Here is a 24,840-nt window from a genome sequence, read left to right on the forward strand (position 1 = left end):
GAGGAAGAAGACACTACAGATTTATATCTTGTCATCACAGTACAAAGTGTTACAAAGGTAACAAATGTATTGGGTAATCCCCAACAAAGATCAATATTCCATTTGCTAAAGAAGTTAAGTTCAGTGGTAGAGTCGATGATCAAGTCAAACAACGATGCGCTAGCTCCCCTATTGTGAGTGAACCAAACCAGTTCATTGATCCCAAGAATCGCTTACAGAATTGCCGGCGTCATCTGGAGTTGGCTGTCTCCATTGGAATTGTTTCCAAAAAGCAGCGTTCTTCTGGTGTTATTGCAATTTACTTGTCAAATTCTCTACATGGAGTGTTTTGGATGATAACTGGCAGAATAGCGTTAGACTTAGTGGTGTCTTGGTGTGTGTAAGGTGAGATTGAATTATTATGTCATGTAAATGGCAAATTGCTGTGGCTCCAGAGTGGTGAAGAATGTATTGTATATTTTGCTTTGCAGATCAAGAAGACCTAGTCATTCTCGAAATGACTTTGAACCACAGTACCTTTGTTTCAGCTTTCTCCTTGCTGCTGATGCATCAACAACCCCACTCTCCATCTTGGCCCAGTTGATTCTTTGTATCAGCTTTCTCCTTGCTGCTGAAGCATCAACAACTCCACACTCCATCTTGGGCTAGTTGATTCATTGTTTCAGCTTCTTGCTTGCTGTTGAAGCATCATCAACTCCACACTCCATCTTGGGCCAGTTGATTCATCGTTTCAGCTTTCTGCTGGCTGCTGATGCATCAACAACCCCACTCTCCATCTTGGCCCACTTGATTCATTGTTTCAGCTTCTTGCTTGCTGCTGATGCATCAACAACTCCACTCTTCATCTTGGGCCAGTTGATTCATCGTTTCAGCTTTCTGCTTGCTGCTATGCATCAACAACCCCACTCTCCATCTTGGCCCAGTTGATTCATTGTTTCAGCTTCTTGCTTGCTGCTGATGCATCAACAACTCCACACTCCATCTTGGGTTAGTTGATTCATTGTTTCAGCTTCTTGCTTGCTGCTGATGCATCAACAGCTCCACACTCCATCTTGGGCTAGTTGATTCATTGTTTCAGCTTCTTGCTTGCTGCTGATGCATCAACAACTCCACTGTCCATCTTGGTCCAGTTGATTCATTGTTTCAGCTTCTTGCTTGCTGCTGATGCATCAACAACTCCACTGTCCATCTTGGTCTAGTTGATTCATTGTTTCAGCTTCTTGCTTGCTGCTGATGCATCAACAGCTCCACACTCCATCTTGGACTAGTTGATTCATTGTTTCAGCTTCTTGCTTGCTGCTGATGCATCAACAACTCCACACTCCATCTTGGGCTAGTTGATTCATTGTTTCAGCTTCTTGCTTGCTGCTGATGCATCAACAACTCCACTATCCATCTTGGGTTAGTTGATACATTGTTTCAGCTTTCTGCTGGCTGCTGATGCATCAGCAACTCCACACTCCATCTTGGACCAGTTGATTCATCATTTCAGCTTTCTGCTGGCTGCTGATACCTGAACCTACAAACAGGAGCTTTAAAAAAAGTGCCATTAGTCACGAACTTACCGCATAATGTCACAATCAGATGAATGAGGCATCAGAATGACAACCACTCATGAATAATTGCCACCTTGCATGCTGTCAGTTAGCATCAACATCATCATCTCATGCATGTCATGGGTCAGCGCCATATTCCAAGCCAGAGGAAATGAAGGAAAAACATTACTCTATGATTTATTGATTATCCGATCTCGTCTCTGATGATGTATATGGTAATTTTTGTCCAGTGGTGTGTTTCGTTATCAATTTGAAATGCGCTGAGTGGTGAAATATTGCTTTTGGTCAGATAGGTTAAGGTTAGGAATAGTGTTCTTTGGTGTTCAGCATGACTTTGGAATGGCTAGGCCAAGGTCATTTCGCCCTTGAGCACCATTTTTTGAATGTGAGCATTTTTGACCTACTTCCTGGGCACTGGGTGGCCATTTTTGAAAGCCTTATTTTGTTCGTATCTCATGAACGCTAATATATATGAGCCAGAATCGTGAAATTTTTACTGTGGATACTTCTGATGAGACATAAACGAGGAGCCAAGAAGCGATTGCCTTTGTGATGGAATTGCTTAATAGTCTTTCCGTAGCGTACCTTCGCTGTTCTGGTTGAAGTAAAATGTTAGTCCTCCCACACTTTGGATGAATGTCCAACACCAAATGTCATGATCCCTCCATGTACAACCATGTAGGCGTTGGTTATCCTGGCGTTCCTTGTGACCGTCTGCCATGGTGTAATCATCGATTGAACAGCATCTGTCAGGGTAGCACGCAAATAATCAGTGGGTGAAAGTAATTAGGGAATGTTCCCTGTGGACCTTCTGGAAGTGCTATTATAAGATATAGGCAGCGTAGCATCTTCACAGGTGTGACATGGTTCCTTTGGGAGCACTTGGTGTGGCGACTGATAGCATACCAACTGTGTTGTTGCTGGTGTTGCGTCAAGAAATGAATCGGCTGCAATTCAGACACCGGCTAACATCGAATTCAATTCTCACATTAAATTCATTTTGGGATTTCCTGATCAAAGCCGGTATTTCCCCGACTCGAGATCATCTGTTTCCAAGTGCCATCTTTTTTTAGACCCTACAAACCCTACTTTCAAAATGAGGGCTGTTCTGCCGAGTAGGTGATGAGAAACTGCTGGAAGTTTGCTCCTTGGAAGAAGTGTCTCGTTGTTTCATACCTGCTCATTATGATTGCACTTTGCTGTTTCTGAAGGTGAAAGCTGCTTGCTGATTAAAGCTTTGAACAAGTAAAAAGTTCCTTTGGGTGGAAACAGTTGTTGAAAAGTATAGAATTCTTTAGATCATTTGGTGCATCAAGGTTCAAGGAGTCTACGTGATCTTTCCAACTCTTGGATACCTTGAAAAGTAAACTCTTATGGATGAAAACATGTATTGTATTGGCAGGCTGCATTCTGTTTTCAACTGATGATAGCTATTGTGGCCATTTTGTTATTTAAGTCGCGGGCCTTGCTTCTACATTTTGAGGCAACTGGTCACAAATCATACCCGCCAAATGAAATTTTGAAGTTTCACACTCTTATGATAGTCTATGAATGTTTACCCATAATACATACAGAGTGGGGGCGCTCTCTCAGCGTGATAGGAACCAGAGGTAGTTTATGGCCTTGTGCAGTCTCACACAGGTTGAAGGACTGAACAATCTCGGTTACCTTACAGATTTGCGAGTCAGAGGATCTAAACGAGAGCATCTTCGATTACCTGTTGAATTTGAAGCTGTTGTTTGCCTCTACCATTCTTTTCTACTATAGACTAGACTGGCAGTGGCTGCTTGACTGGTGCATTGTGCATTGTGCATTGTGCATTGTGCATCTACCAACTCGTACTACTTCTAACATTCCTTCAGTATCCCACCTTCTGCTGTAACCAACACTGAATGCTGAATATATTAGGTAGACTCAAAGATGATGAATGATTCCCATGCTTCTTCCTTTGATGAATCTCCCTTCAAGGGAAAAATATAGATGTTATGTTTTTTGAAGAGAAAATAAAGGACTGTAGTTTAGGCAAGGACTTTTAAAAAGCACTTTCGTAGAGAACAGTGAGTGGCGCTGACAATGGAAAGATGCTATCCAAATCAGGACCCACTTGCAGGCAATCGACCACTGTTTCACACACATTTGACTAGATCTTGATGGTTCTATAGCCCTGCATCGATACTTAACTGAAAATATCAGTCAACCAAGATTCTTGTAGCTATACCTTGTGCCTCAATCTTTTAGCACTCATCAAATCTTCGCAGCCAGCCTTTCATTCTGAAGACAAAACTTATGCTCATTAGTAGAACCTGGTATTGACTGATGAGCACTGCTTGTCTATCACTGGCTTCCCCAGGCTGTGGTGGATAGTTAGCAAAGCCTAGCCGTGTTTTTCTTATGGTCTCAAACTTTCATACTCGAAAACGTTAGGCCCTATGATCGAATTTTCCGCGTCTTGCTCAAAGTAATTGCTTTAAACCACAGTGTGTTAAGTCAGTGTGGATATGACATGATCTAGTACGTGTAAAAGAGCCAGGTATTAACTTGCTACTGTTACTCTCTTGCCTCCAACCTTTCAGAAATATCCCTTAGTCTTCTGTTTCCAACAAATTCCCTGAAGGCTCCCGCACTTGTTGGTTGCAGAGAAGACTTCAACAGAACAATCAAACACTACTGGCCTTCCGCTTACCTGGATCCTTACATACACGCCTTGCGGATGATTGCACCTTCTTTCCGTTTCATACCACACACTAGTCATATGTGTATGAGAGAACAATTTCTTATGCACTTTCTCATACCCCTTGTTCCTTTCCATCTTTGTAGGATACATACCGGGTACCTATCATCTCCACTGTGTACAGAACAGCACTGTAAAGAAACTGTACATCAAATACATTAAAACGGTAAGTAAATCTTCTTCAGTTTAGTTGAACTTTCAACTTATTCACACAGTCTCTTCAAAATGAATTCTTGTGTTCATTAACTAAGGAACAACCACATTGAATGTTTCAGTGATATCTTGAAGCTTCTCTACAAAAAAGCCAAAATCTCAAAATTGTGGCAACCTTCATTCTCAAATATATCAAATATTTTTTAAATGTTGATTACTTAGACCAACAATAAATTTTAAAACTATTTATTCTTGCTTTGACGAATCAACAGTATTTCTAAGACTGCCGCTGACTGGTAAGACTTTTGAAACAACTGCAATAAAGAATTTTCTCCTTTGGATGTTAAAAATGATACCCAACTTGTTGATCTGTTGTTCTCCCTTCATATTGTAGAATAGCATCCAGGGGTGTTATATCTCCCCATTCCACCTACTGACATTGAACTAGATAAAGCGGCTTGCCTTGCTTGCACTTGGGTTTCCAGGTGCCTCTTGATATCAATACCATTTAATGTTATTTCAGATCAAGAAACATGATGTTCTATTACTTTCACTACTTGCTGTTTCACTTTTAGTTTGTGCTGTCTTACTGCACAACAGAGCGAGTACATCAAACTGGTAGACAAGCCATAAACAACTGTTGATGCTATCCTCTTCTTCACAGTCCAAGAAGTACATCTGAATATGCAGAAGAAGAAGAGGAAGAGTTGCATGAGGTTGTAGAATTGGGCTAGGATGGCTAATCCTCCCCTCCCCATCATCACTGATATTGTGATAACCTACCTGCCCCAAAACTTCCCAACTTGCCAACTTGCACGTACTGACCGTAATGGTGGTTCATCCTTTGTGATCAGTACATTCGTGCATGTCATGGTATTCTAATCGCGTTTATAATTTCAGCTAAGATTTTGAAAGTGCAAAGGTCTCAATGGGCATCACACATCCTTACTTATTCATCATATTCCTCTCCATAAAACAAGCCAGAACTTGCCAATCCAAAGATATTTTGCTCATCTCTATGATGAAAAACAATCCCTCCAAAGAACAGCTAATGAATGTTCCATCATATTCATATAGCGAGTAATTTCCTGAATCAGAGCTGCTCAGAAATCTTTTATGTTTATTACACTGGTGAAGGGTTATCTTTGAAGAATATCTCGAGATGTCTAGGACATCCATTAGACTGCATGGAGACAGACTGTGGGCTGAAAGGCCAAAAGCAGCTCGGCATGTAAGCGACTTCTAGTAAGGGTATGGTCCAGATCAGGGAAATGATTGGACATCATTTTCGCCTAGAGACAGTCCGAGAGCTGCATCTGCACGAGTGACTGATTTAGATCAGGCGATTGACTGTCTTGACCTCCTTGTCATCATTGGCTGAATGTAAGACCAATGGCTGCAGATTCAGATCAGGCAATTGGTTTTCTCTTTACTCTTTATTATCATGGAGGTTCAGTGACAGACTTTCTTGCTGTTTCCAGCATTATTGGATGAAAGTAACAACAATGTTTCTATTGCTCTATCAGTTTCATTTCAGTAACCCAGAGGCACAACCAAAGAAACGTACTTGGAAAATATGCTGGTGTCACCTCTCTCTTGATCTTCAAAAGTGTTGCAGACTCTTGACTTGAAAGTTAGACAGCATTGTAAGCTGTTGCTATACTGAGTAATATCCAGTGTCCAAGGACTGAATCTACGGTTCTGGATCCATCAAGATTGTGGATGTTTTCCATGTAACCAAGACTTCAAAGATGGCCATTATCTCTGCCATCATGTCCAGCAGTTCCCCACGTGACTTTGATGCTCTCCTGATTGCAAGTGATTGGCCAGGTTTCTTGGGAATGGCTAGATCTCATCAGTGTGCCACATTCTTTCATTAGCGGCAAGGCTTCTTTGCGATCCGCAATCATCCCGGCTATCATTGCTTTTATGGCCTGTGGTTGATCCGTGGACATACGTGAACGCCCACCACAATCTTAGGCGATCACTTTTAAACATGAGCTGGCCATAGATGAGTTCCAATGGCAGTTTCAAACACTGTTTGTGTCATCCCTTTTTAAATGAGGCCGAGCTCAACCACGGCAGTATTGCGTGATGACAAATATTGTGTGAATTATTGGTAATTTTGATGGATAATGGTCTGTGCTTGTATACAGAGGATAAAACCAACTATGTCAATCTGTTCATATTCCGAGCTGACTTTGGTTGGACTGACTATGTGTATATTATCTGTTATAATCATTGAAGTGTTAGGTATTTGATGCTTCCAACAGGATGGCATTTTATCCTTGATATTGTGAGTGGTGTCTGCGCACAGAGATGGGTATGGTGTAAGATGAAAATATGCCTCGAACTTTGATTTGGTGATGGTACCAAATCCTTTTTGACATTTGGAATCCATATTCTCCTTTCTTGTCATGGAATAAGCGTGAGAAAGTAACAGACAAAGTCCTTGAGGCAGGCAGAGGAAGACCCATCTTCCATATCTCAGGTTATTGCTGGAAAGCTCTCAAGACCATTTTGAAGTTCCTCCAGGATGGTTATGTGGCTCCATATGAATGGCATGGAGTGGTACCAGGGCTGCAGATGTATCGTGAGAGGATTGCAAATAGGTATTCTGCTTGAGGCTCTATTCTGAAGGGCCTGAACTTCTTACTGTGGGTCTGTTGTGGTTGCTTGGGGAAGTTTGCATTGGTTGCCAGTAGGTGGTATAACTGTACGGTTCTTGTAGTACCGTACACATATTCATCACGAACAGGAAGAAACTTGGTAATGTTGTTTGCATGTCAAGCAATGTATGTCGAGATGGTATTCTCAAAGCTAGCAGGCCATCAGGTTGGTTATACTAATCTCTAATTACAACAACTTAAGTGTTCTAGCGCTCTAGAAGCTCCTTGAAAGTCTATCTGGAATGAGTAAGAGGTGAGCCCCACACCTTCATCTAAGGCATGCATCCATCTTCACCTCAATGTACTTCAGTATCCCCAGTGATGCTGCAATAACAAAACTAGTTTTAATTGATGTTATGAATTATGAACTAAGCTCAAGTATGCCTTCTGATCATGTATAGAGCATTTGTTGTCGGTCAAAATTCAAAATAAATTGAAATTCAACTGATGTCTGGGTTTCTGGGTTGATGTTTATATCCTCTCCAAGGAATGCACTGTCAGTCTGAAGTGTCAACTACAGCCCTGGGCGCTCCCTTTGTGTCCATTTGTGCTTTTGTGCTTCTCGGTACCTGGTGAAAATATCCAAGGAATTCTGGTATGCTCAGTAGGAGGCTTTGTTGTCGGCTTTACTTATTTGTCTCTGTCTCACTAGTTTTGTTATCTACCTTGTAAAAGTACATGTCTGGATGTTTGTTTTCCACAGTATTTCTTCTCAACCAAATTGAAACGTTACTTGTACTTTATAGAAATCTAAGTAACTGTATGGTGGTTTGTTTTTGTGTTACTTGGTGTGCAGCGTCAACTACTTGTAAGTTCCGTTGCGGCTTTTTGTCTGATACTCAGTGTTGTCCAGAGATCTTTTTCTGCGGTGATTCTTTGTCTTAGCAAGTTCTAAATCGTACTGTTTGTCTCGTAGTCCATCATCATCCAAATCCTAAGTTCACTGTAAACTATAAAACATTTGCTTACATATCATGCAGTGGTTAGCTCTCTTTGCTGGATGTCAACTCCTTATACAACAACAGATATATTTCAACAGTTCCTGTGTGGTACATTGCCCTTGGTGGGTTCAATCCAGTACCATAACTTATCTGTGAAATTCCATGATGTCTGTAGAACACAGATATTACTCTCATCTGCTTGACGACGCAAGAACTTGGCAACGTTTCTTCGTTAGTGCAGGCCCAGTATGCAGAATGCTGGAGGGAAACAAAGGATCGTAGGCACTAGAGAAGAGTGTGTGGGTGTTCTCCTTTACATGGAACTCCTTCCCAGCTAGCAGGCCTGGATGGCAGTGCTATTGATCACTTCATCAGCATACCTTATATGGTTACAATGAAGATGCTGTCAAAACATAGGTTCCCATAGGAATACTGCTGTATTCCAATTTCACTCTTTTTATGTGACAGTTGCTAGGCCTTGTATTTCCTTACATATCAGCAATTTGTCTTTGAATATCTTTGTTTGCTGCTAACTTAAGAAAGTCAAAACTTGAATGATAAGTTTTTGTATACCAGGAAGTGATAGATCACGGTGCCAAAGGTTGGCAAATTTGCTGATTCCTGCTTCGTTGTCGTCTTGGAAGGAGTCTGCTGAAGATCAGGATTCTTGAAATGAATCTGCTCAAGATCAGGATTACTGCTTTCATGTCTGCTTGCAAGAAACCTGCTGAAGATCAAGATTCCTGCTTCGTTGTCTTCTTAAAAGGAACCTGCTGAAGATCAGGATTCCTGCTTCAGTATCTCCTTGAAAGGAACCTGAGCAGATCAAAGATGTGTGCTTCATTGTCTGCCCGAAAGGAGCTTGCTGAACAAGGAACTGCTCAACCATAATGGTGCTGACTAAAAACCTCAGGTGTATGCCTGCATTGAACAAATCATTATCATCATCATCAGCATTGAACCATTGGGTAGCCTACCGTCTGTAGGTTTGCTGTTTTTGGCATCATTCACTTATCAGAGAAATAAGATGGTTGTGATTGAAGGTGATGGCAAAATATAATGACATGACACTTGTGATATGATTTATTCCTTCAACAAGTGTTTATTGGGTAGGTGTACACAACACACTCTAGCTTCTTCAACCTTTGCCCCAACCTTGGTTTATCAGTCCTGCTTATTTACATCTGCAGGTATGATCTACCACTACTCTAGTCAGCAGCTCCAGAGTCCTTACAGCATTAATATTCAGCCATGAGGAGGAAAGGTTGCGTAGTTTCATCTATAATTCATATTTATCACATGTTGACTTTGTTGCACTTTTGAACATATCATATCTTTATCAGCCAGTTACGATACTGTCAGCCAGTGAGAAAAGCTCTGCGTCTCTTTGCTGACGTGTTTTTCACTGGACTCTTATCAGCGCTGTGCATAACTGACATAAGTCACTTGTTAAGATGAAGGGTCAGACTTACCTCAGGCAGGTCAAATCAGTTGAAGCTGTTTGGACTGGTTTCGATACACAATCAATGAGAAATCGATAATAGGTAAATACTGCATCAGATAATCAAGTCATTGTAAATGTATTGTTCACATCAAATTGCCTAATTGATTAATCGATGGTGATTATGTTCCTCAGTGCATTATTGAAGATTGGTATTGTCAGCACCCGCCATGGTGTATTCTCATATCTGATATCGGACATCAAGTGTCTGGTTGAGATTGCGTTGCTTTGGACCTCATAAACGCCTGATTTAGTTTGCTCCACTCAATAGCTAACGCCTTGTTCATCAAGTTCCCTTTGTTTGCTCACAAGAGTTTATGGCATGCGACACAGAAAGATAATTTTGTCCCAGTTTAAACCGCTAGGCCATCGGGATTGATAGGTACCCATTTAGGTGGGAATTTTGGACCTGTAAGACAGGATGGAGTTCCCAAAAAGAATTCTGTTTGCCGCAACTGAACTTCCAGCTAAGCCATTGTACTCCAACGGTGTCTTTTGCACTATATTAGTCCTGCAAGAAATCAATTTTCCCCGCACAGCCCATGGTGTTTTGCTAAGAGAGTGGTTGCCAGATTGCGGAGCCAATCAGTCATACAGCTTGCCTGACATCCAATAAATTTGATTTTTATTTCTTGCTTATCAGAGGCTGTCGATTGAGCTGTGTGGAATGTTCAAGTTTCTATTGAGTAGCAAATGTGAGGTTGTGGCAGCCAATGTGTTTTGTTGAGATGAATTCATAACTTCAGCTCTTGACTCGTGATATTTTTTATGATTTAAGATCTAAATGGAGATAATTTAGACATCTCATTGGTCGGAATGTCACGTGTCACATGTCACTTCAGTGTGGTCATGGTCATTCTTCATCTTGTAGTGGTACATTCAAATAAGTGAAATCCTTATTTGCCCACTCTGACTATCCTCCCCGTTCCGTATTATTCACACCATAAAGAAGCAATCCCTTCCTTCAAGCCAAGAATTCCAGTACGCTGAGACTTTGCCAGATTTGCATATGTGTGATGCAATTTATTTGGCCAGAACAGTCAACACGGTTCTGCCAAAGCAAACGGAGAACTCGTCTAATAATGGAATAATGGAAAGGGAATGAGATCAAGCAAATCGTGACTGTGTTCCCATTGCCTACAGGACAAATCGCAGATTGGTTGCAGAATTGCTTTTATTTTCAGATTGTTTGCTCATCTTGTGCGAGCTGATGACATCCGTGTTGGTTGCTATGTTTGCACTTTTCAGATTTTTTTGGCCGTGCAACATTTCTCTGGTCTTTTAACCATAAGTTAACAGTGTTGAAAAATCGATATGAGAATAAGATGGCTTGTAAGATTTTGATATTTGCATTTCTCAGAGATTTAGCATGCAAATTGTCAGGTTCACAGCAACAGCTGTTTATCACAATTGTCACTTTGCGATAATGGATTGCAGTAGCAGTTATCGTCAGCTGTAACAAGTGTTTGATCTGCTCTCGTTCTTAAGATGTCAAACAACATTTTGGGAATTCCAAATATTTCCCCCAAGATTTCTTGAAAAGGGCAAGGTCTTATCAGAATTATGGACCTTGCGGCAAGATGAACTGGAACGACACACCCTGACCTCCCAACGAAAATGGCCCATGCTGTTGATCTGTTCGGCTTTGTTGGTTGATTTTTTCGAAATGGATACAATAAGGAAGCCCAGTCCTGATTGCCAAGCCACCCCAATACTCGCTTATGACTCAGATGATATTCTATGCATGGATTCAATTCAGACTCAAAATATTTAATCTTTCTCGAATCAGATTTATTCATTATTTTAGCTAGTTGTACCATGATTAATTCCTCCTCTGCGCCAGCTACCAAACGCATTAAAAACATTAATGAATAGGCGTTCTGGTGTAGTGGCTGTCTGCTCCTATGCTAGCTAGTTATCACCGGGTAGTCATGGAGACTGAGAAGTCTATAGGGGTAATGTATATAAGTTGAGTTGCATTGGCGTTCCAAGCCAAGCTATATACATGCATGCTCTTTCTATCTTTACAAAGAATCCCTTCGCTGCGTACTTCTTCGTTTAGTTTGTCGATGTGATGTTCATTCCAAGATGGAATTAAAACACTTGTTTCTCCAGCATATCAAATCCACCTTGTCCATATCTGTCATTTTGTCTTTCATTTGCAGTTTTGTTGGCAGTCTAAATACCCAGTAAGTGCTTATCAATTGCTTGTCAATCTCGGGATCTTATTTCAACTGATATATCAGCTTTTAGGTCATCCTGAGATCGCTTCCCCTCACAGCTGACCATTGGCACAGTCTTGTAGTCCTATATGACAGACTTGTCGCAAAGTTGCTACATCAGCTTCTGATCATGTTTGTTTTCAAAGTTGGTTGGTCATTTTTGGGACTTTTACCTTCAGAAGAGTAACTGCTATCATGGACAATCCCCTTCTATCACTGGGTGTATAGGTTGAGTATCATATGGAACTCCTTCACATTGACGTAACATCTTGACACGAAACCTTGATGTCATTTTTTTCCAAAGGCATTTTGCCACTTTCTTGCTTCATCTACATAAGGCTTCCGTTCTCCTTTTTCCATCAATAAAGAAATAATATCAATGTTCCCAACTAATAGATGGTAAATTTTGATCTATTCTTGTTTGCCCATAACCCATAATCACAGAAATCCCATGAGCTTTCCATTCATGGGTTTCTATAGCAACTGACAGATTCTCCAGCTAGGGTATTTCTCCTGAGTGTCAACATTAGTCTTGCTGGTTGGTGTGGTGAAGTGGTTGGATACCTTCTGTGAGATACAGGAAAATTCGTCCCCGGATAATTCGTCCCCGGAAAATTCGTCCCCGCAAATTCGTCCCCAGATAATTCGTCCCCAAGGAAAATTCGTCCCCGGAAAATTCGTCCCGGAGGATAATTCGTCCCCGAGGATAATTCGTCCCCGGAAAATTTGTCCCCGAGGATAATTCGTCCCTGGAAAGTTCGTCCCCGAGGATAATTCGTCCCCAGAATATTTTACAAAGTTGAAAGTTGGGGGTTACAGGAAATATATAGAATATATATAGAATATTTTACAAAGTTGAAAGTTTCTGACTTTACTTTAGTCTTGTTGAATGGACTGTAGTAATAACTACTACTTTCGATTTTTCTCATTCAGTGTAACACCTCTCTTTACTACCATACAGCTAGTTACCTCCCCCACTATTTTTATAGTAGGTAGAAGTAGGCAGGCGAAATATTTTATTGAAGAATTTTGAGCTTTTCTTTCATTTTGACCAGTAAAAATACTTATTTGAAAAAAAAAAATTATTTCCCCTGCCTACCTCTACCTACTATGAAAAGAGTGGAGTAGGTAACTAGCTAGTAGGGTAGTAAAGAGAGATATAATGAATGAGAAAAGTCGAAAGTAGTAAGTAGTAGTTATTACTAGAAAGTAATGTCAGAAACTTTCAATTGTTGTTTGATTTTCCGGGGACGAATTATCTTCGAGGACAAATTTCCCAGGGACGAATTATCCTAGGGGACATATTTTCCGGGGACGAAATTTTCCTCGGGGACGAATTTTCCAGGGACGAATTATCCTCGGGGACGAATTCTCCAGGGACGTATTATCCTCGGGGACGAATTATCCGGGGACGAATTTTCCTAGGGGACGAATTTTCCGGGGACAAGTTTTCCGGGGACGAATTTTCCGGGGACGAATTTTCCTAGAGCCGTGAGATACGTATTCAGGCTCGGTGCTTATCGTCCATTAAGCTGTTGTACTCCCGGGTATTTTTGAAATCTAAGGGTGTCGTATTGAATAACACTAACAGCAGCTACCACCTGTTCTAAACTACACTATGTTTGATCTATTAAGGGCAGTGAAGTCTCTCGATAAAGGTGTCGATCATGAACACATTTCATCCCTTGTGATCTTAGGTGGTTGACTTTACTTCAGATCCTCATCCTTTCAGTGAGTCATGATTGAATCCTTCTGCTAGTTGAATGGTTCCTATTCAGTAAGATAGGATTTGAACATCTGAAATCCTCTGCCATAATGCTTTTCAGGGTCGGCAATATTCCTTGCAGTATTGACGATGCGCCTTAGTCGTTCGATTATCCTTGATTCAAAAGCTAAGCGCTGTGGGTGGGTGTAATGTTGGTTAAGTAATTGACCAATGTCACTGCATAATGTATAGTGTCGCCATGCGTAAGTGTCTGCTCGGGGGCATGACATGGAATACAGATTGGTTTCGCCATTGCACCCTTCCCTGATAACAAGTTCGCCGCAGTTCAATCATGGTAAAATATAGTATTAGCGGTTGGGAGATTTGTAGAAATTGCAGTGATTGAGATAATCAGCCGAGTTCCAATCTGGGGTTGATTTCAGCTCTTCACCACGGATTTTAGAAGTGGGGTTTCTGGTTTTTCAAAGAGGACAAAAGTTAAGAGCATTCAGGCTGCTTCAGTCAGTTTGTGAGTGAAAGAAGAGAGCATTTTTGTGTGCCTTCCTTCTGTGTTTCAAGTTTCCAAGATTGCCGTATTTCCAAACATGATAATTGATATGATAGCAGCACGAAATCTGAAAGGATCACGTCGCATCAATGATAATGAAATAATGTCGTCTTTGCCCTGACCATGTCCACCACTGATTTGAATCTGATCGTCTCTGAACCGAGTAACTGAACAAGCGATCATTTTCTCTCTGACACCTTTGGGCTGATTAGATTAACCAAGGCAAGATGCCTCAAGCAGTATTGATTGGATATAAATATTGGCAAAGGTCACTTCATTTTTACCTTGTTCAACTTTTTTGAGTGGATAGAACTAAACTTTATACTTAGTTGGAGTTTGACATTGACATTTTAGGAGAGTTTTTTAAACCTAGGTTGTTGATAAGTGATATGTATATCAGGGCACCCATTTTAGAGCCATTTTGGCATCAGAATATGGAGAATGTGGAAGATTTTTGGAGAGCTCGGACACAATGACTGAACATATTTCTGCTTAAATGACATTTTACAGCTAATTTTGATAATAAACCCTAAAGCCTCTGAAGCATTGATTGGTGACTCTAACATGACGAAGTGGTGTATCAACTCCCTACAGAAATCTATTTCCTGGCCGTCATGATAAGAAAGCTTGCTGTACTTTTGTGTTAAGTAGCTTATGAGTGGAAAATCGGTAATTTGATTTGACTGTGCTCCATAATTTGCCATTGTCGATTTGTTGAGTCTTTTCCAAAGTGCTGTATTAAAGGAGGGTTCAGAAAAGTTGGAATGACAGTCGCAGTGACTTCCTCCAGCAAAAGGGGGCATTAAAGTGGGACTGTGTGCAAAAAGTAACATCATCTTAATGTAATGAACAATATTTTACAGACAGCTAACAATACACCAAATGACTGTCAAAGTTATCGTCAGGTGAGGTTCCTTGAACCTGGTTACTCTGGCCTCTGTTGGTCTTCAAGAGCATATGTTGTGCCTGTGTATTCTCATAGAGTCGGTGATTGTCTTGAAAATGAGTTTGTTTTTATTGATCAAAAAGCTGCTCAACATTGCTGGCCCCTGATTCGATTCAGTTCGATCATCTCGCAAAATACCAATCATTCTTGCTATTACCATCATTTCATAAACGTGTATGTGATTATATAATTTGTCAAACAATAGCGCAACTCACTGGTGTCGGGTTTGAGATGATTAGGAGACATTTCTGAGATGGTTTTATGTCACTTCTGATTAGAGTTTTGTTATTCTGATGTCATTGGAGCTGTTGTCCTGGCGACGACTCTTTAGATTGCTTGAAACATATTGGATTATTGGGTTGTGGTAAAGTAATTGCGGGAAAGAATTTGTGTCACGCCCTAACCCAGGGTTGGCAGGAATGTGGATGAGGTATGGGGTGGATTTCATTGCGCCAAGACTCTTGCTACTGACTTCCTTCATTCAAATAGAAATATTGTGTTTAGCAAATATTTTGACTTGGTGCTGCGACTGCATGGGCAAGTCCCAACGGCGCTGGATCCAGGACATGCGACATGACATCATGTGATTGGTATTTGAGGATATCATACCATACATAATGACACCTTGCGTCGATAGTGAAGTGGTTTCAGTATCAAATATTGGCCAATCATAATGGTCTAACTGCACTTAACGGCTCAAACTCTGAGACTGCAGTTGAGGTCAAAATCTGCTACCTAGCTGTTCTCCCCTTTCTTGTGAGCTCTGAGTCGGGGCCAGATGCCCCTCCTTGATGTTATATATTGTCATGGATAGACAGTATTCTCGAACACCCCCTCTCCCAGATCAGATCGTTTCCGCCACGGATTCTGATACGATGAATATAGCCTAAATGATGAGCTCTATGCATCAGGCAAGATTTCCATGGCAACAGAATTAACATTATTTGTTGGGAAGAGGTGCCTCGTTGTTATGCGGGAGGATAGTCAAGATAAACCGAAAAATGACAGTGCTTGGTGAAGTTTCTTCCTATTTTCTTACCATTCTGGGTTTGGATTTGAAAATGATTAGATTTGCCTGATGGTATTGAAGAACGCAGTTAAGGCTTGTGGTTTTCGCTGAAAAGTTTGAAATTAGGGCCGTATTTACTTGGGTAGGCCTTGTGATTCTTTGAGGCTTCGTTGCTCTGAGTTTTGCTTTCAGGATACTTTGGAGACGGATGAAAGTCTATTACCACATTTGCAGGTGTTCTTGTGTGAGTACCGTATTTTCCGGCGTATGACCCGCGGCTTTTTGCCCTCAAACAGGCCCAAAAAGTGGGGGTGCGGGTAATACAAAGGTGCGGGTCTTGCGTGGATTCTGAGAGGGATAAGCCCCAACCCCAAAGAAAAAAAAGGGGACCAAACTGGTTACTTGATAAGGATTTATGTCCATCGTTTTCGCATTGTTTTCAACCAATATTTCCGCCATGATCGCATAGTTTGTGATGTCTCCGCTAGGGAAAATAGTTACGGCCATGCTGGAATTGATCCACTTTGGTTAACAATTAAAAAAAACATGGCGGTTCTAGGATGTCAACATCAATGAATGGCTTACTATTTTTGGAGAATGCGGGTCTTGGAGCAGTGCGGGTCATAATCAGGTGCGGGTCTTGCGTGGCTTTAGGTAATGGTCAAAGGGGGTGCGGGTCATAGGGCAGTGCGGGGGATAATCCGGAAAATACGGTACAGTGTCATATCCCCCCCCTCCCACCCCGTTATACAGTTCTGTACTGGACACTTTACCTGAATGTTGCGACATCTTTTTCAGTGCATGGTTTTAACATCATCATCATTAGCAGGTGTTGAATCACCACCAGTGTTATTTACCAACAGAATCCAACTTACAACATTCCATTTTATCATCAACCACCATCTCCAGAAAAAAAAACAATGCCCACAATATCAGGTGCGTTATTTCATTACCAGACTCATAAATGAATTCCTATTGATCATCAATGTTTCTCTTTGTTTATTTGCAGGTTTAGACTAAATGTGTCGGGAGATCGATGCAAACAGCTGCACAGTTTCCTCTTTGATGTAATGTAAGTACGCATTTCTTATCGAAATTTATCACAGAAGCTTCTTTCATAGAGGAATAGACATGGTTAAGTAATTCCAGTTATTGGTTCTGAAGTCGCAGCACCACTTAAAAGTCCAACAATAGCACCAATACCAGCAATTAATGGCGAAAATGCAGAAGCCCTGGATGTGCGCAAGATAAAATATTGAGTTGAAAAGCAATTTTAGATTTTGTCTGTTTGTTTATTTCGTTGCATTTCAGTTGAAGAAACTATTTGTCTGTATTATAGTGCATCCCATTTGACATACATGTACTGCTATATGATTGTTTTCTGGAATTTGATTAAGAGTTACATTTGCCTACTTTCTTCATCTAATCATATTTCTCATTATCGAATCCAGTAGTTCTACTTTCTTGTTTCGCATAAAAAAGACTGCTACGGAATCACCAATTTGGTTAAAGAAATGGCAGACAGGACTCGCCTGAGAAGAGCTGCTGTCTATTAAAAATATCTGCAGAGGGGAGAGAATTTGTGCTCATATTGTGAAAGAGCAGCTGCTGAAATGTATTCTCACAACAGCGCGTTCATTTGATCCTGCATCCTTGTCTCGGCAATCTGCTAGGCTAGCGAGCAACCCTCGACAGATATCTTATGGGTTGAGCCCCTGGAAAAGATTGGTTCAACTATTTCATCTCCCGTCCGTCACTCGGCCAGATTTGATGATGAGATTCCTTCCTTTGTACCAAAGGGAGGCAAGGAGAAGTTTCTTGTCCGGGACGCTGGCTGCTTAATGGGCAATGTGATATATTCCAGGGCCTGAAATTGGTGTTATCGTGACATGATTTGATTATGGAATGAATGAGCTTGCAGATTGTTGTCAGTTATTGGACAGCTTTGACTTCTTCTACTGTTCTCTTGGGAAGTATGTCAATGTTGCATACAACATTTAAGTGCAACAACACATTCTTAAATTCTAGAATATGAGGGCTCAGACTATAATGTTCATGATAGCAAACGGAATGGTTTTGAAAGTGCTTCTCTTGTTTACATATACTCTTGATGGTGATCGAGAGTTTTCATTGAAGTGGGTGAAAAGTAATCGTTGAAACTGAAGGAGGAGAGTCAACACCAGGTGACCTAAAAATGGTGAAATATCAGTCAGTTCATTGACCCCCAGTCCATATCTATTGAAAAACCTGTTATCTTTCTAGTGTGAGCTGTCTCTCACACATCTTCCAAAACCAATCAGTCACTTTAGACTTCTGCCAGATCATTCCCATTTGAAGTAGTGATGTATGTTTACGATTAGATGCAGCTGAGGACAGGCTATATAACCAACCATGCTCTGATTTGCACCAATAGCAGATGTCTTTATTGGGCCCCTGTGGAAAGCTCTATGGTTGTGCCTCATCAGACAAGCCATGACCAACCAAGCTCTAACTTGCACCAAGAGAGGATATCTTTCTGTTTTGGGGCACCCTGCGGAGACCTCTCTGTTTGTGCTTCATCAGACATACCATGGCCAACCAAGCTCTGATTTACACCCTGAAAGGATATCGTGTGGGGGCCACCCTTTGGAAACTTCTCTGGTTGCAGCACATCAGACGTGCCTTGACCAACCAAGCTCTGACTTGCACTAAGAGAGGATATCTTTCTTTTTTGTGCAACCCTGTGGGAACTTCTCAGGTTGCACCTCATCAGACATGCCATAACCCAAAAAGCTCTGAGGATATCTTTTATGGGCCACCCTGTGGAAACCTCTCTGGTTACGCCTCATCAGTTAGGTTATAACCAACTAAGCTCGGATGGGAATATTATTGTGAGATAAATGAGACCAATAGAACTTACCTGCAGGGTTTTATCCCAATCATTCTGGCTATTTTGAGCCTCGCTTAATGATTAGTGGGTGATGACTGGATTTGTGAAGATCAGGTGTCAGTGGGTAGGATTTGATCCATTACTCCCGGTTTTATCGGTTATCGATCATTTATTTTAGTTATATTGTGCGGAAATAGAAAATCAGTTGACGAGCGCAAACGTTAAAAATGTTGAAAAAGTTTTGGTGAAGTGCAGGAACGGAACTTGCCCACAGTTTGGTAACTCTCTGCACATTTATTATGGCAAGCCTCTGCTATAAAACTTGCTTAACTGCTGTGTATTGTGAAGCATCTCCACCTCTCAAGGGTGCAGTTCGTTGCATGTCACAGGTTTGTTTGTATGTTCTTCCGACATATCAAACCAAATCTTTCCTGTTCTGCTAAAGTCGATGATTTTGTCTTTGCCAAGATTTGACGACTTGCCACCCATTCTCCATCAGAATCAATCATATCCGTTAAAGAGTGGGTCCCTTGTGCCTAAAAACACTGATGGCATTAAATGTGACATTTTCTGAAATTTCCAATATTGACAACGCAATCTGCATATTGTCATATTTTGATGGCGTGCTTTAAATAGACGTGACATTTAAACCTTTCTAGAGGCAAATCTAGTCATTGATTTTAAGACAAATTTATCACGAAGGTTTGATTTGGGGACTGTCAATAGTTGCTGTGTTATACTTGAAGCCAGTTTTTCAGTGATTCTATGTTATAAAACATATAGTAATGTATATATTGCCATATGAGACTATTGAATTTAGTGTAGACTTGATAATTTTGAAAAATCACTAATCTCTCATATATTGCTTGATGCAGGCTATCAATATGCTGTATTTCTAAATGAAAGGTAAGAGAGAAAGGCTAAAGGTCACCTACCTCCTATGGCAGGCATTTGGATCACGTCTAGACTAGATATTAGGAATGATACAAAGGCCTGCTGGAGGAGGATGGAAGTCTCAGATTGTGTTGTTCTCTGAGAGAGCATGATTTTAATCAGAGGGGTTTCAGTCTCAGTTTCACAGGAATGCCGCCTCGACCAATTTTCATCCTCTCCAAGCTTCCACAAAGGGTGTTACCTGTCTCCCGCTATGCCTGTTGACAAATGGTTGTAGCTGCCGTAGCCTAGATTTAGTTCATGTTCTCCAGCCAGTTAAATACAAACTCGGGGGGGGGGGGCCTCAGCCATTTGTTTTGTTGGCCCCAGTTGACCAAAACGAAGATTCATCTTTATTACTGTCTCCTGACTTTTTATCCGTGGATTCTGTTGATGGTGTAGTAGTCATGTAATTTGGTTGAAAACTTTTATAATGTATCATCTTGTATCGCTCCCTCTGGTACTGTCATTTCATTATCATGCATCCTGACGTAGCTGCATGTACTCTGTAGCATCCTAAGTGAGTGACCCTCTTACGATTCAGCAATGCAGCAACCTTTATCAGTATAGTTGGATTGAAGGGAGGGGATTGCATGATGGATCCCACTGTGTTGTTTTTTAGTTGATGACATTATTGTCAGTAAACAAAAACAAATGTCCTAGCTCCACGCAAAGATCTCCGAGCCAAAGTGGATGGAGTGGCAGACGCGTTGTTGCTGGCAGAAGTTGCGAAACGGCGTCAACGTAAATCATCCAAGAAAGTATCCTGAAGACTGAATGAGTTGACTGTTGGTGTTGATCACTTCTGCCTTGACTCCGAAAATGTGTACAAAAGTTAAAGTGATCTTTTTGATGAAGATGAAGAGAATGGATCTGGTGTCTGGATGAAGATAAAGCCTCATGTTCTAATGGTGAGACAGTGATGGAGTGGTTTTACCATTGTTGCGGGTAAAAATTTCACCACAGCCACGACATGAATTATTCAATGTTTGGTCAGCAATAAATCAGTGCAGCGGTGTTGCACAAATGTGACGCCACGATGCTGTGAATTACGCTGGATAAACATGGTGGCGTAACTAATACAAGCGCAGAGCACTCCCACCCTGCCATTGAGGCAATTTGGAGCTGGGCTTGTTCAAATTCTCTGCTATGCTTCTGGCATCAGCAGCAGAAATGATGTAACAGTTAGCTTTTTCCTGCTTTGGGATTAAAAAGAAAGGTTGCAAGTGATTCCCTTGAAATATCTAATTTTAAATGGCAAGTCACTGACACATGATGCCTTAGATTATCAATCCCAATGGTTCTCTCGATGGTGCAACTAATGTCCTAAGAATATTGGTCACTCCAACTGCACCAGCAAGATAAAGGTAAAAAGGTCACCAATAATGGCATTTGGGCTCAGATTTGTATCGATAAGCTGCTTTGAACCTTTGATTTATGTTCATAGTTAGTGTTGTGTGGACATTCCCTCAACCCAAATCACACCAATCCCAAACATTTACAAATGATACACTCGATATTTGCATTTCAAATTCCGACTCCCTCTTGACGGTTATTCATGCGTTGGTGTCCCAGGAGTGGCATTGCATTCTGTTACATTTCGTTTGCATTTGGTATATAGGAGGCAGCAATGGGTGAAGGATGAAGTCAGATGGGGACTTCCAAACAGATCAACCCAATGTTGCTTGCCAAACTATATTACAAGAGGTAGATCATGTTAGGCGTCGTACCATTGCTTAGGCCATCTTTCATGAAATTGCCCATTCTGCAACTGCAAACACTCATTCCTCGAAAAGAGATGGTGCTAAGTAGCACAAGTGTTTTTAAGCATTTCACATTGAGAAAGGTGATCATCTGCCTGCTATGTTTTCAAGTTGCCTGTCAAGCTATTTATCATCTCTGACAAAAATCTGTTGGGGAGTAATTAACTGAGAACATTAATCACATGATCTTTCTTTAAAGATTATGCGAAGTGGCACAAATAAAGTTTAATTGGAGCAAGATCCCTGATGGAATTAAGATGGTCGATTGACTGTTACTAAAATCATTTGGGAAGTCTTTGTAATCTAAGTTTAAAATGATACAGTTCTCTTCCGACAGTGACACGGCTAGTTCAACTTAATACTGAAACACACAAACAAGTATTTCAAACCTTGAGCAAGGTAAAGGACACCAATAGCACCAGGCTAATGCTAAAAAGATAGAAGGCTAGCTAAAATGAGAGATGAATCCAGGGTTGTTCAAACTCTGCTCCATGTAGTCCCTGTCATTGCCATTCGTCAGACTTAGAGTTAATGAGCAATTCGATTATGATCTAGGGTTGTAGCACAAGTGGGAACAAAACATGTTGTTGATGGTTTCTTTGAAGAGATATGAGTTGCTTGCAGGAGAGCTATGATGGTTTTGTTGTTAAAAAATCCTTTGACCCGCGGAAATTATTTTATGCGGAAGAGTGGAAGCAAGTGTTAGCAACACCAAAATATCACGGTTTACAGCATTTGAAAAACAAAACGGTTGTTTACTTGCAGAAGTCTGAAGGTCATTCACCGGTCAATGATACTGAAATCACTAATAAAAAAGGACCATTCGTAAGTCAGGGCGACGTTTATGGCTCAACGTTCCTGGTCTCCATCAAAACCTTGGGGCATCAATATGCAACGGATCTGTATATTTGCCATGTCTTCATCAGCCATGATGGCTGAGATTGTATTCGATTTCCTCGTTCCTAGAATGATGTCTGTGAGGCAATAGATGTCAGAGCGTTGTCCTTGTAGTGGGGTTGTTGTTTGCTCTACTGATGGATTCTATTGGGTCAGATAATTGGGTTTAGTTTGCAGCGGAAAGTCACAAAGCCGATGTCTACGGCTGGGTTGGCTTGAGAGGTTGTAGTTGTGATTTAGCATAAATGCATTAGCTATCAGAATTCGATATGTTTTTAAACAAGGTTGACAGGAATGAGTTGATCACAGAAACACTTTGGTGCATGACATGATTCGTTTGCTTAGTGTCTTACGGAGAATAGGCGATGAAAATTCCTTCTTGCTGGCTTGATATTGATTTGCCTCAATTGGAACTTTTAAGAAAATTATACATGTTTTTCCATCTGCTAACTAGAGACTTCATAATTCATGTTTTAGCAGTACTTATCTGGTGCACTGAACATGGAGCAGTAGAGGTGATGTTGTGCTTAGTTTAACCTTCAAGTGTACCCTCGTCATTCCTTAACTTGATTATAAATTTATAAGAGTGAAAATTATTCCTGTGAGAGGCTGCACAGGCTATATTTAGCAGCTAATTTCATAGCATGCTTTATGAAATTACGAGCATTTAGAATTAACCAGAATCATACTTGACATTTATGTTCGTATCATGGTTTGTTTTAATGGTCGTCAGGACACCTCGGCGTCCGCTCAGACATGCCGGAAATAGCTAATGTTTTGCCCTTGCTGTATCTGCCGCATGACTTGGCGTGTTATAGCAGAACAAATGGCGGCATACTGGGCGAGCTGCTGCGGGGCAAAAGATCTGAAACATTCCTTTCTTGAATTATATGAGTGTGTTATGGCAACACATGACAAACCGAACTGGACCCAAAATCAAAACATGCCATTACATTATTGATGAGAAGAATATTCAGAAAAGTCCAAGGTTGAATTTAAAGCTATGCTATATTCAGTGATAACTGAAAAAGTTGGTTATGGTAGGGGAGGGGAAGTGGGTTGTCTTAATTTCCTTCTGTATTCAGAAAGGAACTGGGTAGCTCAAAAGTAATACCCTCTGAAATTTTCCTGGTTTACATTATTGCATTATGCTCGTGGCAGACTCAGAGACAGATGGATTGCTGTAAGATGAAAGAGAGTTCTTTGCTAAACCTGCCAAGAATCGTGTAGGCAGAGCATTGTACTTGTAAAAAATCTGTCTGAAATCATCCTTCCTCAAAGGAGGAAAAAAGCTGCTACAAGTTTTGCTACAATGTGTAAGGCGTCGCTGGTATTTATTATAGACAGACAATAAACTCTGCAGTGAAACCTCCAGAAGAAGACGTCATATATAATGGAGATTTGTCCCTTGGGAAGATACAATAACTCCATCTCCTGTTTCCCCCTTCTAATCCAGACGCCTGCTTGCATGTTCGGACAGTTTATTTGATAAAACGGGTGTTCGCACGAGGAAGGTTCTATTGTATTCTGAATATGCACATGTACAGTTTGATCCATGTAGACCTGAGTTCAGGTATGCCATCTAGTAAACCATTGTGTTGTGAAGACGCGTTCCCTTTGACATTTTGAGCCAACCCAAGATCTTGTTACAGGTAGTTGGTATTTGTGTGTGTGTTATTGAAGCCGCCTTGCTTAGCGAGCAGTCGCCTCTTTCCATTTGAATGAGATGTGTGCTGGGAAAACATGGCAAAGTTATGCAGCTTCCTCACATTCAAATTCGGCCGCAATTAACTTCAATCTGCCACTTGATAATTTTGTGATGGCAATTTTGGTCTTAGATAATTGTGTTGTGGCTGTTCAATCATTCTAATTCAATAACAGTTTGATGAGAATGAACCAAATTTGCACGATTAGTGTTAGCTGAAGTCTGCTTGGCTGTAGCCAACAAGCGACTAGGAGTATCACTTCTCCTGGACAAGATAAGATGCTGAGCCATCTTAGGTTGACTTCCAAGGCAAGCCTTGTACTATTTATATTCTTTGGTCAAGGGAAGCAATGTAGGGTGAGGTGTGAAAGAAATATTCTCACCTGAAGAAGGTATCATCACCCATCGGGATGTTTCACTTACTCCTCTGAAGCCAATCTCTGACATGGGCTAACAGATTCTTCCCAGTGTGTTCACCAGACTCTTACTTTTTTCACAACTCAAATAGTTCTTGTTTTAAAAAGTAATGATGCTGTTGCTTTGCAAAAATTGGTGATCAGGGGTATTCTGTGGGTACGTGTTTGGCATTCTTCAAGAAAGTGAGTGTGTTTAAGGCCAATTTTAGTACTTTAGTACTTTCCTTTTGATGAAGTAGGTGATTCTCCACTTGCA

The 24,840-nt window shown here is 40.9% G+C and overlaps 1 protein-coding gene across 10 annotated transcripts in view; it reads left to right on the forward strand.

The window, feature by feature from the left end:
- Positions 1-24,840, forward strand: part of LOC135490689 (plasma membrane calcium-transporting ATPase 2-like) — a 91,438-nt gene that overhangs the window by 5,672 nt on the left and 60,926 nt on the right. For 9 of the 10 annotated variants that reach the window (XM_064776044.1, XM_064776045.1, XM_064776046.1 and 6 more), the window contains exons 3-4: positions 4,374-4,453; positions 17,011-17,073. The gene's annotated coding sequence lies outside the window, so the exon portion shown is untranslated. Of the gene's footprint in view, positions 1-244; positions 385-4,373; positions 4,454-17,010; positions 17,074-24,840 lie in introns of those variants that run through there. The other variant, XM_064776035.1, reaches the window with a different exon arrangement.

The sequence above is a fragment of the Lineus longissimus genome, chromosome 7 (assembly GCF_910592395.1).
Source record: "Lineus longissimus chromosome 7, tnLinLong1.2, whole genome shotgun sequence".
NCBI lineage: Eukaryota > Metazoa > Nemertea > Pilidiophora > Heteronemertea > Lineidae > Lineus > Lineus longissimus.